This window comes from Macaca fascicularis, chromosome 6 (genome assembly GCF_037993035.2).
Source record: "Macaca fascicularis isolate 582-1 chromosome 6, T2T-MFA8v1.1".
NCBI lineage: Eukaryota > Metazoa > Chordata > Mammalia > Primates > Cercopithecidae > Macaca > Macaca fascicularis.
The window spans coordinates 73,330,154-73,348,427 of record NC_088380.1 but is presented as its reverse complement, the minus strand read 5'-3'; the positions used below and the strand labels follow the sequence as shown (position 1 = coordinate 73,348,427).

At 38.2% G+C, this 18,274-nt stretch overlaps 1 long non-coding RNA gene across 2 annotated transcripts in view; it reads right to left on the bottom strand.

Moving 5' to 3' along the window:
* The window catches only part of LOC102145684 (uncharacterized), a 169,672-nt gene extending 152,545 nt beyond the window's left edge, over window positions 1-17,127 (bottom strand). For both annotated transcript variants that reach the window (XR_010587391.1, XR_006698732.2), the window contains exon 1: window positions 16,426-17,127. This is a non-coding gene — a long non-coding RNA (uncharacterized lncRNA). The remainder of the gene's footprint in view (window positions 1-16,425) is intronic.
* Window positions 17,128-18,274: the final 1,147 nt, after the last annotated feature.

Below are 18,274 nucleotides of genomic sequence, written 5' to 3'. Positions count from 1 at the left end.
TAGGTGGGAATGCCTCCCTTGGCACCATTTCCAATCTCTTTCTTCAGGCCCATGCTCCGACCTGGGTTAAGGAGTACTTTAGGGGTATGGCTTCTACTCTCAGTATCACTGTCACAGAGGTGTCTAGGACTGATTGACAAGCTCCCATGTTCAGTCTGACTGGGAAATTTGGAAACCAGGTGGGGCTGTCCCAATAGGAACATCACTGTAAGGGCAGAACCCATCCCCTTTGACTTTGACTTAGGGCTTTCACTCTCTTTCTTGATGGAGAGCCCTTCACTTTAATGTGACAGGAATGCACTGACAGAGCTCCTAAGCTTGCATCACACACAGGGGCAGGCTCTCAGGCTTGTTCTGACTCAGCAGCTGAGGCGGTGGCAGTGGTTCCGTGCTTGCTGGCTGCATGCCTTTATGCTGGTCAACCATATGCCTTGTTCTTCTTTGTTGATCTCTGCTACAGAATTTAGTCTTGGAGCTTCAGCATTCTCTGGATATATCTCCTGCTGCCAAAGAAAAATCTCTCATCTCTAGCACACATGATATGACCAGGGCTACCCCATGGCAGTGCTTATCCTGGAGCTGAGGAATCTAGGAACCATGTTCTCAAAGGCAACCTTCATCTTTAAGGACACTCAAATTTGTTGTTTTTTCTGCACTGAGATACAGGAGAATTTACTAACAATGATTTCTGCCTCTCAAACATAAATGAATTTTTAGGTCAAAATCAAACATTTTTTGAAGGCAGGGTGGAAACTGGAAGAGGAGAGTAGGGGCAAGGGGTACTTTGGTCCAGGTTCAGGCCCAGCTGCATTCCTCTCCTCTCTCCCTCACTGCAGCTCTTAAAGTATTGTAACCCATGGAAGGGACCAGGTAAACTAAGCATATGGGAAATAAGCTTGGAGAAGCAGATTGGGACATAATTTAGGAGAGCCGTAAATACTACATTATAAATGTGGGGTTTTGTTTTTTGGTTGGGAGTAGGGAGCTACTAAGATTTCTGCTCATGGGAGTAACACAATTATGACTTAGCTTTAGAATGATTCATTCTCTCATTATTGTTTAGAGGAAAAAGAATCAAGGTGCTTTCAGATGCAAGGAACAGAACACCGAATCAAGATGGCTTAGATGATAGAGATTTATTATTACGTATAACAAGAAGTCTTAAAGCTGTGGAGAGGGAATTGGCTGTCTCTGTCACAAAGCCAAGAGACTGGCAGACTGTGTCATGAGAGGACATGTACATTTTTTAAAAAGTGGTCAAAAGTAGTAATTTAGGGAATGTCAAGGAGGAAAGTTAGAAAGCAGAAAAATAAAAAGTAAATTCCTTGTTACCTAAGTTTTTGCCACATCTAGTTTAGCACGAAAGCTCACCTCTACCTCTGTAAATGATTATTTTTTTAGATGAAAAGAATTCAATATGAACACTCAATCTCTCAGGAATATTACATTCTCATTTCAGAAAACCAACTTAGCCAAGCGTGAAGATAACTAAGGGTTCTTTCTCTATAGACGAGACCTTTGATCCATTTCAGAATAATTTTATTTACTGCTACCAAATGTAATTATTCATCCCTAGGAACACACTTGCCATCTTATGAGAAGTTTACACATTCATATAGGGAGCAGTCACTGAAATCTATAAAGAAACTCAGCAACCCACTATTAGAAGGAAAGGTGCTGTCTTCAGATTTTACTTATGTATGTATGCATGTATGTATTTTTAATATTTTTAAGAGACAGGGTCTCACTTTGTTACCCAGGCTGGAATGTAGTGGTGTGCTAACAGCTCACTGTAGCCTCAACCTCCTGGGCTCAAGCAATCTTCCTTCCTCAGCCTCTCAAGTAACTGGGGGATATATTAATCCATTTTCATGGTGCTGATAAAGATACATCCAAGACTGAGAAATTTACAAAAGAAAGAGTTTAATTGGACTTAGAGTTCCACATGGATGGGGAAGCCTCACAATCATGGTGGAAGGCAAGGAGGAGCAAGTCACATCTTACATGCATGGCAACAGACAAAGAGAGAGAACTTGTATGGGGGAAATTCTCACTTTAAAACCATCAGATCTTGTAGGACTTATTCACTATCATGAGAACAGTATGGGAAAGACTTGCCCCCATGTTTCAGTTACCTCCCACCGGGTCCCTCCCACAACACATGGGAATTCAAGATGAGATTTGGGTGGGGACACAGCCAAACTACATCAGGGGACTATAAGCATGTACAACCACCCTGGCTAATGTATTTCTTTTTTCACTTTTGTAGAGATGAAGTCTGTGTTGCTCAGCCTGGTCTTGAACTATTGACCTCAAGTGAACCTCCTACCTCAACCTCTCAAAGCGCTAGGATTCAAGGTATGAGCCACTGTGCCCAGCTCCAGACTTTCTATAGTTGTCTGTGACCAGGCCAGGTGCTCACAAAGAGCTTCAGATATGAACACCTATGTCCAGAAATCCTCTTCATGTCTTGGCAGAGCATCATCTAGGACCTTAAACCAATCACCAAGAGATTATATTTTACACAGCAGGATAGAGGGATGTGGACTTGGAATTTATAAATAAAAAGGTGATTTGCCATCCTTAGCTTTAGACCTAGCCTACAAATGCTTCACCTTTCTCACTCTTCTGGGCATTTGCAAGGTTCATGTGGCAACACCTAGTCAGGGCAGGCATCACTGAGTGCTCTGCCATCTAATTGCTTTTCTCACCAATAAACCAAAATGACCCAGGCACAGGACATGGATACCAATGATTCTATAGAAAAACAAAAGGAGGTGATGAACCTTTGCGAGGATGATGAAGTACATGTCAGGCAGCCTGCCCTCAAAGATCGATCATAACACCCACACCTCAGGACTCAACTTGCCCTTGGTGAGATATGCTTTTATCACAGAAACTAATGAAAACTCTCTATCTTAAATTAAACAGTGCTACATTTTGTAAAATCATACCAGTGCTTTTAATTTAAAAAGATCAACTGCATAATTTTTTAAAATTGATCACCCAGATACTGTATGGTTTTTTAGTGGATTAGAATGAAGGAAAGAAGTAAACACATATGGATGTATAGCTGTAGATATAGGGAGTTAATATGTATTGAACACGCTACATGTGCCAATATATTTCCACATGTGAACTCAATTATACATCACGTGGTAGGTACTATTATCATTGTATCTTTTTTATAGATGAGAAACAAAAGACATGATAGGTGGGTTGCAATGGGTTCCATAATGAAAGTAACAAATGAAATGTAATCAATGACATTTGCTTATTTCTATTTTATTCACATTCATTTCATCTTTTTTCTCTTTTTCCTCCCAGCTCACACACAAGAGTTTTGAACCTGGGCAGGCTAAGCAGTGATCTTGAGGACTGAAAGGGAAAAGTGCTGTCAATTAATAGGACATCGAACACCCTGTACTCTTCTGGAACAATGTGTCCACAGACATTTGCTTGAGAGGAGGAAGTGGCTGGTGGGGAGCCCTATGGTTGCTCTCCCATGTCTTCACTCTTAGCAGTTACAACATGCACAAGATTCAGTGCATTCAATAATTAGTTCTCAGCATCTTGTGAACTGGCAATCTATTTCCAGAATGATTTAGTGCAGTTTCCTCTGAAGTCCATGCTAAAAGAGGAAATAATTAGGCTCAGAAGCACTTAACTTAAAACCTGTGTTTCTACTTATCTAAAATGATTGTGCTAATTAGGCCTCTCATAAATTTATCTGGCACACTTCACTCTAAAACCTCCAGCTTTTACCTCATGTGTTTCCCTGGGATCTAGAATGGTGCTGGAAAACCCCTGAGATGGGAGCCTCTTAGTCTGGACTCCCAGGAGGAAGAGTAATTCACTTAAGGTTACAACATTCTTATATAGACATATTCAAAAGTGATTTTTTTTTTTCCACTAACTGCATATTCAAGTCAACCTGCTAGGGGTGAAAAAAAAGTTGACCTAAACAGGGCTACACACAGTGTGGTCCAGAGACCTGGTGACAGTGTGTGAATTGTTACCAGTTCACAGAGCTGTAAGTATTACAAAACTTGGGAGTAGGCCCTTAGAAATTTTATAGGAATTTGAGCAATGTAATTTTTTATTGTCCATTAAATCTAATAATTAAAAGAGATAGGGGTTTATACGTTCTATTTCATTTTTTCCATTTTATTTTTTATCATAATTCACCTCTACCAGTGGGTTTCTTTTTCCTGTTTATGGATTACATTTCATGATTCTTTGCAGATTTGGTAATTTTTTATTAGATTCTGGAGAGCAGGCATTTTTGGTAGTTGGGTGTTGGATTTTGCTGTATTCTTTTATGTGTGGTGGACTTTGTTGTGGCTTGCAGTTATGGTACAAAGGATTAATTTGGTCCCCTGGAGGTGTGCTTTCAGGCTGTCTCCACACAGCAAGCTGAGGCAATAGTAGGGCTCATCTTGTTTATTCCTCATTTGTCTTAGTTCATTTGTGTAGCTGTAACAGAAGTACCACAGACTAAGTAATTTATAAGAATAGGAGTTTATTCCAGGGTAAAAAGGACGAAAATTCCAAAAACCAGAACACCTCTTCTCAAAAAAAAAAAATCACAACTCCTTGACAGCAAAGGAAAAAATCTGGATGGAGAATGAGTTTGACAAATTGACAGAAGTAGGCTTCAGAAGGTGTGTAATAACAAACTCCTCTGAGCTGAAGGAGCATATTCTAACCCAATGCAAGAAAGCTAAGAATCTTGAAAAAATGGTTAGAGGAATTGCTAACAAGAAGAACCAATTTAGAGAAGAACATAAATAATCTGATGGAGCTGAAAAACACAGCACAAGAACTTCGTGAAGCATACACAAGTATCAATAACCAAATCAATTAAGCGGAAGAAAGGATATCAGAGGTTGAAGATAGACTTAATGAAATAAAACGTGAAGACAAGATTAGAGAAAAAAGAATGAAAAGAAGCAAACAAAGTCTTCAAGAAATATGGAACTATGTGAAAAGACCAAACCTATGTTCAACTGGTGTACCTGAAAGTGATGGGGAGAATGGAACCAAGTTGGAAAACACTCCGCAGGATATTATCCAGGAGAACTTCCCCAACCTAGGAAGACAAGCCAACATTCAAATTCAGGAAATACAGAGACCACTCCTAAGATACTCCTTGAGAAGAGCAACCCCACGACACATAATCATCAGATTTACCAAGGTTGAAATGAAGGAAAATATGTTAAGCGCAGCCAGAAAGAAAGGTCGGGTTACCCACAAAGGGAAGCCCATCAGACTAACAGCAGATCTCTCTGCAGAAACCCTACAAGCCAGAAGAGAGTGGGGGCCAATATTCAACATTCTTAAGGAAAAGAATTTTCATTCCAGAATTTCGTATTCAGCCAAACTAAGCTTCATAAACGAAGGAGAAATAAAATCCTTTACAGACAAGCAAATGCGAGATATTTTGTTACCACCAGGCCTGCCTTACAAGAGCTCCTGAAGGAAGCACATGGAAAGGAACAACTGGTACCAGCCACCACAAAAACATACCAAATTGTAAAGACCATCAACACTATGAAGATACTGCATCAACTAATGGACAAAATAACCAGCTAGCATCATAATGATAGGATCAAATTCACACATAACAATATTAACCTTGAATATAAATGGGCTAAATGCCCCAATTAAAAGACACAGACTGGCAAATTGGATAAAGAGTCAAGACCCATCTCAAGTGCAAAGACACAAAAGACACACATAAGCTCAAAATAAAGGGATGGAGGAATATTTACCAAGCAAATGGGAAGGAAAAAAAAAAGCAGCGGTTGCAACTTAGTCTCTAATAAAACAGACTTTAAACTAACAAAGATCAAAAAAGACAAAGAAGGGCAATACATAATGGTAAGGGGATCAACGCAACAAGAAGAGCTAACTATCCTAAATATATATGCACCCAATACAGGATCACTCAGATTCATAAAGCAAGTCCTTAGAGACTACAAAGAGACTTAGATTCCCACACAATAATAGTGGGAGGCTTTAACACTTCACTGTCAATATTAGATCAACGAGACAGAAAATTAACAAGGATATTCAGGACTTGAACTCAGCTCTGAACCAAGTGGACCTAATAGACATCCACAGAACTCTCCACTCCAAATCAACAGAATATATATTCTTCTCAGCACCACATCGCGCTTATTCTAAAACTGACCACATAATTGGAAGCAAAATACTCCTCAGTAAATGCAAAAGAACAGGAATCATAACAAACAGTCTCTTAGACCACAGTGCAATCAAATTAGAACTCAGGATTAAGAAACTCACTCAAAACCGCACAAATACATGGAAACTAAACAACTTGCTCCTGAATGACTACTGGGTAAATAACAAAATTAAGGCAGAAATAAATAAGTTCTTTGAAACCAATGGGAACAAAGATGCAATGTACCAGAATCTCTGGGACACAGCTAAAGCAGTGTTTACAGGGAAATTTATAGCACTAAATGCCCACAGGAGAAAGTGGGAAAGATCTAAAATCAACACCCAAACACCACAATTAAAAGAACTAGAGAAGCAAGAGCAAACAAATTCAAATTACAGAAGAAGACAAGACATAACTAAGATCAGAGCAGAATTGAAGGAGATAGAGATATGAAAAACCCTTCAAAAAATCAATGAATCCAGGAGTTGTTTTTTTGAAAAGATTAACAAAATAGACCACTAGCCAGGCGAATAAAGAAGAAAAGAGAGAAGAATCAAATAAACATAATAAAAAAAGATAAAGGGGATATCACCACTGATGCCACCTAAATACAAACTACCATCAGAATACTGCAAATGCCTCTATGCAAATAAACTAGAAAATCTAGAGGAAATGGATAAATTCCTGGATACATACACCCTCCTAAGTCTAAACTAGGAAGAAGTCAAATCTCTGAATAGACCAATAACAAGTTCTGAAATTGAGGCAGTAATTAATAGCCTACCAACCAAACAAAGCCCAGGACCAGATGGATTCACAGTCGAATTCTACCAGAGGTACAAAGAGGAGCTGGTACTATTCCTTCTGAAACTATTACAAACAACAGAAAAAAAAAGGACTCCTCCCTAACTCATTTTATGAGGCTAGCATCATCCTGATACCAAAACCTGGCAGAGACACAACAACAACAAAAAGATTTCAGGCCAATATCACTGATGAACATTGATGTGAAACTCCTCAATAAAATACTGGCAAACTGAATCCAGCTGCACATCAAAAAGCTTATCCACCATGATCAGGTTGGCTTCATCCCTGAGATGCAAGGCTGGTTTAACGTACACAAATCAATAAATGTAGTCCATCACATAAAAAGAACCAATCACAAAAACCACACGATTATCTCAATGGATGCAGAAAAGGCCTTCAACAAAATTCAACGCCCCTTCATGCTAAAAACTCTCAATAATCTAAGTACTGATGGAATGTATCTCAAAATAATAAGAGCTATTTATGACAAACCCATAGCCAATATCCTACTAAAATGGGCAAAAGCTGGGGAAGCATTCCCTTTGACAACCAGCATAAGACAAGGATGCCCTCTCTCACCACTCCTATTCAACATAGTATTCGAAGTTCTGGGGAGGGCAATCAGGCAAGAGAAAGAAATAAAGGGTATTCAAACAGGAAGAGAGGAAGTCAAGTTGTCTCTGTTTGCAAATGACATGATTGTATATTTAGAAAATCCTATTGTCTCAGCCCAAAAATCTCTTTAAGCTGATAAGCAACTTCAGGAAAGTCTCAGATACAAAATGAATGTGCAAAAATCACAATCATTCTTACACACCAATAGCAGAGAGCCAAATCATGAGTGAACTCCCATTCACAATGGCTGCAAAGAGAAAAAAAAAATATCTAGGAATACAACTTACAAGGGATGTGAAGGATTTCTTCAAGGAGAAGTACAAACCACTGCTCAAGGAAATAAGAGAGGTCACAAACAAATGGAAAAACATTCCATGCTCATGGATAGGAAGAATCAGTATTGTGAAAATGGCCATACTACCCAAAGTAATTTATAGATTCAATGCTATCTCCATCAAGCTACCATTGACTTGCTTCACAGAATTAGAAAAAACTACTTTAAACTTTATATGGAACCAAAAAAGAGTTAATATAGCCAAGACAATTCTAAGCAAAAAGAACAAAGCTGGAGGCATCATGCTATCTGACTTCAAACTATACTACAAGGCCACAGTAACCAAAACAGCATGGTACTGGTACCAAAACAGATATATAGACAAATGGAACAGAACAGAGGCCTCAGAAATAATGCCACATATCTACCAACACCTGATCTTTGACAAACCTGACAAAAACAAGCAATGGGGAAAGGATTCCGTATTTAATAAATGATGTTGAAAAAACTGGCTAGCCATTTGCAGAAAACTGAAACTGGACCCCTTCCTTACACCTCATACAAAAATTAACTCAAGATGAATTAAAAACTTAAACGTAAGACCTAAAACCATAAAAACCCTACAAGAAAACCTAAGCAATACCATTCAGGACATAGGCATGGGCAAAGACTTCATGACTAAAACACCAAAAGCAATAGCAACAAAGCCACAGTTGACAAATGGGATCTAATTAAACTAAAGAGCTTCTGTGCAGCAAAAAAAACTATCATCAGATTGAACAGGCAACCTACAGAATGGGAGAAAATTTTTGCAATCTATCCATCTGAGAAAGGGCTAATATCCAGATCCTACAAGGAACTTAAACAAATTTACAAGAAAAAAACAAACAACCCCATCGAAAAGTGGGCAAAGGATATGAACAGACACTTCTTAAAAGAAGACATTTATGTAGCCAAGAAATATATGAAAAAAAGCTCATTCTCACTGGTCATCAGAGAAATGCAAATCAAAACCACAATGAGATACCATCTCACACCAGTTAGAATGGCAATCAATCATTAAAAAGTCAGGAAACAACAGATGCTGGAGAGAATGTGAAGAAATAGGAATGCTTTTACACTGTTGGCAGGAGTGTAAATTAGTTCAACCATTGTTGAAGACAGTGTGGCAATTCCTCAAGGATCTAGAACCAGAAACAGCATTTGACCCAGCAATCCCATTACTGGGTATATACCCAAAGAATTATAAATCATGCTGCTATAAAGACACATGCACACATATGTTTATTGCAGCACTGTTCACAATAGCAAAGACTTGGAACCAACCTAAATGTCTATCAGTGATAGGCTGGATAAAAAATGTGGCACACATACCCCATGGAATACTATGAAGCCATGAAACAGGATGAGTTCATGTCCTTTGCAGGGACATGGATGAAGCCGGACACCATCATTCTCAGCAAACTAACCCAGGAACAGAAAACCAAACACTGCATGTTCTCACTCATAAGTGGGAGTTGAACAACGAGAACTCATGGACACAGGGAGAGGAACATCACACACCAGGGTCTGTTGGGGGTGGGGGTGGGGTGCTAGGGGAGGGATAGCATTAGCAGAAATACCTAATGTAGATGATGGGTTGATGGGTGCAGCAAACCACCATGGGACTTGTATACCTATGTAACAAACCTGCATGTTCTGCACATGTATCCCAGAACTTAAAGTATAATAATAAAGAAAAAAGGAATAGAAGTTTATTTCTTACAGTTCTGAAGGTTGGAAAGTCTAAGATAAAGGCACCAGCATTTGGTGTCTGGTGAGGGCCTTCTTGCTGCATTCTCACATGGCAGAAGGCCAAAAGGGCAAAAAGGATGAATGCTGTGTCCTCACAAGGCATAATAGATGCAAGGCAAGAAGGGTCTGGTTAGTTCTCTCCAGCCCTTTTATATGAAAAGTAACCCCATTTATAGGGGTTCTACCATCGTGACTTAATCGCTTCCCAAATACCTCACCTCTAAAATCTATCACATTGGAGTTTAAGTTCCAACGTATGAATTTTGGATGAAAAATGCATTCAATCCATGGCGCCATCACTCTGAAGGGATCATACATATGCAGGGGTTTTTTGTCCAGTATCTGAAAACCATTGTTTCATGTATTTTTCTGGTTTTCTGGTTGTTTAAGGTGGAAGACTGAATCAGTCTCTTTTACTTAATTGTGGCTAGAAGTAGACATTTTGGACTTCATCCTGAAGTTCCTCATCTTGATATTCCAAAATTCACTGAAAATAATATTACTGTATTTTATTAAACTATCAATCCACAAGGAAAGAGAAGTTAAAAAACAAATCAAAACAAAACAAAAACATGATTTTAAAAAATGAGCCAAATAGCTGAAGAAGATACATTCATCTCTTCTTATCTGCAGTTTTGCTTTCCACAGATTTAGTTACTCATGGTAAACCACGGTCCAAAATATTAAATAGAAAAATCCAGAAATAATAATTCATAAATTTAAAATTGTGTGCCGTTCTGAGTGGAATGATGAAATCTTGTGGCATCCTGTTCCATCCCACCTCTGATATGAATCAACTCTTTTTCCAGCATATCCACACTGCACAAGCTACCCACCCATTAGTCATTTAGAGCCATTTCAGTGATCACAGCTACTCTCAGGTATTGCAGTGCATGTGTTCAAGTCACCATTATTTTTACTTAATAACGACCCCAAAGTGCAAGAGTAGTCATGCTGGCAATTGGGATATAACAAGGAGAAGTTATGAAGCGCTTCCATTAAGTAAAAAGGTGAAAGTTCTCAACTTAATTAGGAAAGAAAAAAATGTATGCGGAGGTTGCTAAGATCTTGGTAAGAACGAATCTTCTATCCATGAAATTGTGAAGATGAAAAGAAGAAATTTGTGCTAGTTTTGCTGTCAGACTTCAAACCGCAAAAGTCGTGGCCATGGTGCAGAGTGTTTAGTTAAGATGGAAAAGGCATTAAATTTGTGGGTAGATGACATGGACATCAGGGTTGATAGTATCTGAGATTTCAGGCATCCTGTAGAGGTCTTGGAACACATCCCTGCATATAAGGAGGACTACTGTATACAAATGGCTAATCAGCATATGAAAGTATGCCAATATCACTAATTACTAGGAAAATGCAAATCAAATCCACAATGAGATATCACCTCACACTCATTAAGATGGCTATTATTCAAAAAAAAACCCAGCAAATAACAACTGTTGGTAGGGAAGTCGAGAAACAACTGTTGGTGGGAATGTAAGCTGGTGCAGCCACTATGGAAAACAGTATGTTTCCTCAAAAAATTAAAAATAGGATTATACAGCATTTCCACTTCTGGGTATATACTCAAAAAATCTGAAAGCTGGGACTCAAACAGACATTTGTACACTCACGTTCATAGCAGCATTATCTACAATAGCCAAAAGCTGGAAGCAACCCGTGTCCATCAATGCATAAATGTTGAATAAAATGTGAATGAAATTGTATTCAGTCTTAAAAAGAAAGGAAATTATAACACATGAGATAACATGGCTGAACCTGGGGGACATTATGCTAAGTGAAATAAGCCAGTCTCAAAAGTACAAATACTATATGATCCTATTTATGTGAAGTAGCCAGAACAGTCATTAGAAAGTAGAATGGTGGGGCCAGGGTTTCGGGGGAAGGGGGAGCTGATGCTTAATGGGTACAGCTTCACGTTGGGATGATGAAAAAGTTCTAGAGTGAACAGTGGTAACAATTGTACAACAGTTTGAAGGTCCTTAATGCCACTGTACTACATACTTACAATGGGTAAAATAATACATTTTATGTTATATGTATTTTACCACAAAAAAATTTTTAAAGAAAAAAAACTCATAAAATACAACTGAATATTCTCCACAGATAGTTGGATGATCACTGATTTTAAGGAGCTCAAGGTAGTAAAATATCTAAGTGAGGGGGAGATTGGTGAGGTTTCTGCCCAGGATTAAAGATGACAAACAATTAACTTTCAGGCCCCCAAAGCACCACCTAGCCAAGCAACAGGAAGGTCTTAATATGTCAAACCTATACAATGTGCCGTGGTTTTTATTTTTATATCCTTCTGTTTTCCTACTCAGTTAGCAATAAAATCCCTAACAATGGTCTGTGCGTTGGGCTTCGCGGAGAGTGAGCCAAGCAAAACTGGTGGGGCTGTATTGTCTTCTGCAGGGGGTCTTGGGGAGAGACCTTAAGAAGCTGGGGAGGTGGTGGCAGCTCCGAAGAGAAGCAAAAGCAATTAAGTTCCTGTGGTCTGAAGATAGAGAGAGGGACAGTATCAGCCCAGGATAGATTCTTTAGCCTGAAAAAGAGAATACTATTAAATAATACATGTAACATGATCCCATTTCTATATATTAGGAAAGTATATATTTTTATGTATACATGCATAGAAAAAAATTCCCAGAAGGATATAAATAAAAATGTGAACATTGGTTAAATCTCAGCAATCAGATTTATAGAAGGTTTTTACTTTCTCCCTTTGTAAGTTTCTACATCATCTGTTGTTTTCACAATGGGTGAGTAAATTTTTTAATTGGGGGACAAGAAAGCAATTTTTATTTAAAGTTATAAAAGGATTGACAGAAGATGTTACATGGCCCAGACTTGAAGTCTCTTTAGTTTTATTTTTAGAAATTTATGCATAAATTAGTGGATGTTCCATTATTTCTCATGCCATTTTTAACACTAGAGTTCTGACCAGCAGTTTACTCATTATAAAGTAACAACCCTTACCATTTGATGTGCTGAAAATGCATTTCATTTACTCAGGTCAGATAAGATTAGGAATGGCATTAGAGTAATTAAGGTCACTGGACTTTGTCATTTAACAAATCCTTAAATCCAACTCTAATCTCATTCATTAATGCCACAGACAAAAGGGTTAATTGCTAAAGTATATAACATTTCCTACTCATCCAGACACAAATATTACAATGTTAAATGTCACTAATGCACAGCTGTATTGCTTTGTATCTTCAGAAAGATGCTGATGTGTTCAGTACTCTGAGTTACAGATTTATTAGTTCTGAAGAGGCTATCCCTTGGGTAACTCATTATCACTGGTACAAGCACAGAATGTTCTGTGACAAGAGAATGTCTAAAATGAAACAACCCAATTAATCAAGACAGGGCATGCATGTGGTGACTATACAATATGAGCAGATGTTGTCAACTCCCCAATTGTCACCATGCAGCCCTGTGGTTAAGGCAATGCCCCTAAGGAACAGGTTGGCCACTGATGCTGGGATCCCACTGCCAAGATGCAACACAGAACCATGCTCAGCTGCTTCCCTTTAGCCCTGACCCAGCTGGAAAGGACAATCCTGTTGTCTCATGATTCTTCTGCATCAAACCTCTTCCCACTTTACAAAAGAGACAAACAAACTGATATGAGTTTTAACTTCTTGATTTTTTTTTAAATTATGACAAAAGTGCTAAGGAGAAGTGAAAGTTCCTAAATGGTCCTGAAAGATCAACCTCCAAATGTGTTATCTCAATCCCTAGAATCCTCCATAGCCATTAAAAATGAAGCCATAAAAGGTTTTTAAAGACCTGGGAATGTGTTCACATCATGCCATTACTGTGCAAAGAGCAGCTTATAAATGAATCCGTATGAACATAGGATATCATTCCAGTTTTGTAAACTAACAAAAATGGAAAGTCCAACTATTATAAAAGACAAGAAGCATTAAAATGTCTAATATCAACATTTGACATAGAGAGGAAAGATTTGGTTCTCGTTGTTATTGTTTTGCTTTAAACTTTTATTTATTTATTTTTTACCTATATACTTTTCTACATTTTCCAAATTTTTTAGAGTAGAAATGTATTACTTTCTAAAAATAACAGGTTCTCAAAAAATGTTATATTTAGGGTTATTCTCTATACCAATGATCCAGTAGATCCTGTTTCTTAAATCAATTCAACAGCAACAGATACTTTCATACAAATCTGCATCTTGCAATGTAGGGGTAAGGCTTAAATAAAAATTATTCAACCATGCCACATTTTTCTCAAACTAAAATCTCACATGTAACTTATCCTTCTTTATCCATTCAGATAGAGATAACTCTTTTTTCTTTTTTCTTTTTTCTTTTTTTTTTTTTGAGACAGAGTCTTGCTCTGTCGCTCAGGCTGGAGTGCAATGGCACAATCTCAGCTTACTGCAGCCTCCACCTCCTGGGTTCAAGCAATTCTCCCACCTCAGCCTCCCAAGTAGCTGGGATTACAGGCACCCACCATCATCAAGAGATAAAATCAGAAACAGAGCCAGAAAACAAAATCAGAAAACTTTTGCCCAGAGGGGAAGATGACACCGTCCAATTATCTCTGCTTTTTCTCAAAGCTCTAACAGGAAGATTTAATCAAGAGGCTGCCTTGGGCCAAGGGGTCACTTTCTTTAGCAATACTTTTTCCTCTCTTGCCCTGACACCAGGGAGGAAAAAAAAAAAAAAAAAAAAAAACTGACATTCCTACTGTGCTCAGAGCTTTATCAGTATTTTTATACATAATAAGTAGGATGCAAAGAGAAACTCTGTCCAAACAGTCATATCCTACTAAAGAATGCATTCCCCTACCTGCCTGTATTCTGACTTGGATCACTATTGGCAGCAAAGGGGATCACAGAGGCACAGAGTGAGGGAATGAATTGAGTCATAGAGCTGACTTTATGCCAGCACCAATCACTCCACATATCTTGTATATAGCATGGAGTCCTTATGACAGCACTGGGGCATAATATCTTTATCTCTATCAGAGTCAGCAAACTACAGCACATAGACCAGATCCAACCTGCAGCTTGCATTTGCAGATAGCTTTATTGGAACACAGCCACATCCATTTGTTTATGTATTACCTATGACTGCTCTTGTGCTACAATGGCAAAATTGAGTATGCAGTTGCACCAGAGACCATTTTTCCTGCAAACCCTAAAATCTTGACTATTCGTCCCTTTACAGAAAAAGTTTGCCATCCCTGGAAACATGATACTTACGAGAAGAATGAGGCTCAGGGACATTCAATGATATTTCAGTATTTCAGTGTCACTCTGCTACTTACTGGTGGGAGCAAGATTTAAATATGTACCTATCTGACTTTAAATTAAAGCCTACATTCTTTACATTTCTCCAAATCAAAACTTGAAGGTAAAACCCCAACTTCCTCCAAAGTATACTGTATGAGTGGCATAGCACATTACAAGCTGAGAAAGATGAGATATGAATAATAACGCTATTTTTAAAGATACTTGTGAGACATAACTGTTGGAAACTTCAGCTATATAAGAACACTGCACTGTAAGTTATCTTTTTCCTTCGACTTCTAATTTAACTCTAAATTATAGCAGTTATAGTTAAGAGCAAAAATTATAAGACAAACCATTTGGGAAAAAAAAAGCAAATGAATCTTACCAGCAAAATTGACATTAGTTTCAATGTACAGCTTTCGCGTTGAAACAGACTCTAAAATATTTGACGTGTTCACGTCATGTGATATGGTATCACCTGTATGAACTTGCTGATTCTTTCCCAGGCTGGATAGGAAGGAGCAGGACAAAGTGTGCTTAAAATAAAAGTCTACCTTCTTCTTCGTTTTTAGCATGGCTTTTGTTTTAAATATCTGTTTCTCTTTTTTGCTTAACTCCTTAACCCAATCAGTCAAAACAAGGTACTTTGTAGAGACTTTTTGCAGGTATCTGGTGGAAGATAATGCTATGGAAAAAATTGCTACTGCTCCCCTGTTCACACTGCCTCACCTGAGCCTTCAGAGTTAGCAGCCTTTACAGGCAGCCATTAAATCCCCTCTAAGTGCCATTGGCACCATAAAAGCACAGGCTTTAAAAACAGACACTGGAGAAGAGTGCTGAGCTGGCTCAATTTATACCAGGGCCAGCAAACACAGGAAAAATAGCATGTCTCCAAGACCTCAATCTTTCCTAGACAGAGTCTAGCTGTTGCATCAATCTGAGAAAGGTTAGTTGAGGAGGGAGTAGAATGGTAGACCATGGTCTATTTTGACTCTTAAGACAAGTTAGAATTCAGATTTTGGAAAGTCAAAGTTCATGCATCTCAGTCAGTCAGGATAAAATGAAAGGGAAGAAATAAGTTAGTACCATAGTACCAATCCTCGCAGACACATGTAGGAAGCAGAGATCAAAGCCTTCACTCCACAAATCCAATCTGGGGGCACGCAGCACTCTCTAGCATTCAGGCAATGAATGTAGTTATCTTACTTGCTAATTTTCACTCATTCTCTCCTGCAGGAGAGAGAAGGGGATAAAATTCCCAGCAATCAGAACAAAATAGTAGAAGTATTAACTAATTGTTCAGTGGGGAAGGCAGTGAAAGTACTGACTAGAGTGTGGCATAGGGATTTTCATTTCCTACATATTCTAGTTTTCTGTTAGCACAAAGATTGGGTTGGATATATATACATATATAAAACCCTGAAAGGCTCCTGCAAGGACAGCCTTTGACCTCAGCCCATTACTCACTGAAAATGTGAGTCCAGCACATGGGTTCTAGCAGGACACACTCTGAATCTGCCAGGGCACGTTGCGCAGCCTCAAGGTCAGGATGACCCACGGTATCAGACAGCTTCTGCCAAGTCAGCTTTTGCCCCTGAAAGAACAATGGAGGAGGGAGAGCCATTAATTCACATTTTTCTCAGTCCATTTTACCTCTGAACATCCTACTAGATGGCTCGTGCCTTCAAAGAGGAATGTTCCAGCAGCCCAGGACACTCGGCCAAGTCTCCGCTGGGACTCTTGGCTTGTTCTTTTTTTGCCTGCCTTTCTTCCATTTCTCACCTGGCAAACTCACCTGAAGAGGCACAGCTGAGCCGCTACCATCTCTGTGGCCTCTTTTGCACTCCCTCAACCAGAGTCCATACTTTCTTGTACGTATTTCCTCACATCCTGTGTGTCTATAATTTTCACATAGAAATCATCACACCATGTGGAGTCATCTGATGATTTTCTGTCCACTCATTACTACACTATATTTATCTTTGTAGCCAGAGCACCCAGCTTAGTACCTGGCAAAAAGTAAAGTAAGTATTCAAGAAGTCTTTGTTTATGACTCATCAAAAAATGTGATTATGGATTACTTTATAAAATAAATAAATATAAAATAAATCATAATTTACATTAAATTAATTAAAATTAAATATTAATTTAAATATTACCCCCCAAATCTGAAAACATATGTTCACATTTACTAAAAGAAAGAAAAAGTTTAAGCAAAAAAGAAAGAGGCAAAGGGCAGGAAGAATAAAGCTATGCTAAGAAATGTATGCAGGTAGCATCTCATTCTAGAAGCCAAATAGATGGGACATGTGGTCCTTCGCTACTTCAGCTACAGGGAAAATATAGACAGAAAGCTATCCAAAACAGGGTGAATAGCCAATTTCATGTTCAAAGAGGCTAAGAGTGGGAATGCACCTGGAGCTGAAAGGCAGTTCAGGGATTTCAAGGCTGAGAAAATGGATGTGCCTTGCCAGCCTCATCCCTGATCAAGATTAGATCCTTAAGTTCAAGATTAGAGCTGTTGGACTTCTAGTGCAGGTAGACAAACAGAAGCTAGATGAAGAGAAGTTTCTATCAAACAAGCACCATTTCCACACACTCCGCTTGTGGAATACAGTAGAAATATTGCATTGATATAGTAGGACCCACACAACACATGCTTTATGAAAAAATTTATTGTACAATCTCTTTAAAAAATAATTTGGCATTATTCTCTAAAGGTATACCTATATATATTCTAATACGTACTCTATAACCTAGGACTTCCACTATTAGGAGAAAAATTCTCACACAGGGGCAGTGGAAGTCATGCACCAAAACATTCACAGCTGTACCTTCGTAATAGAAAAAAACAAACTGAGATCTCCATCAACTGGAGAATAGATAGAAAATGAACTATGTATGTAAAAATATTAAATAGCAGTAAGAATGAATTAACTATAGATACAGACAACATTATGGGGGAATCTTAGAAAAAATAAGCAAGTTGCAGATGACAATACTTAGAATGATTAATTTTTTTCTTGAGTCCCCAAATAAGGAAAGTTAAGTGAGATGTCATTTAGCAATATGTACATGTGTAGTAAGATTACTGGGGAAAAAAAGCAAGAAATTTAAGCAGTGGGATATGTAAGAGGATGGAATTGAGGAGGACACACGTAATTTTGATAGTTGGTGGTATGTTCACAGGTATGCATTTCTTGCTATGCTTTTGACAAACACATATGTTACATGCTTTATTCTGTATGAATCAAATATTATATAACATTAAATTAGTATTTTATTACTAGAAGACGTTTGTTTTGAAAATGTTTTA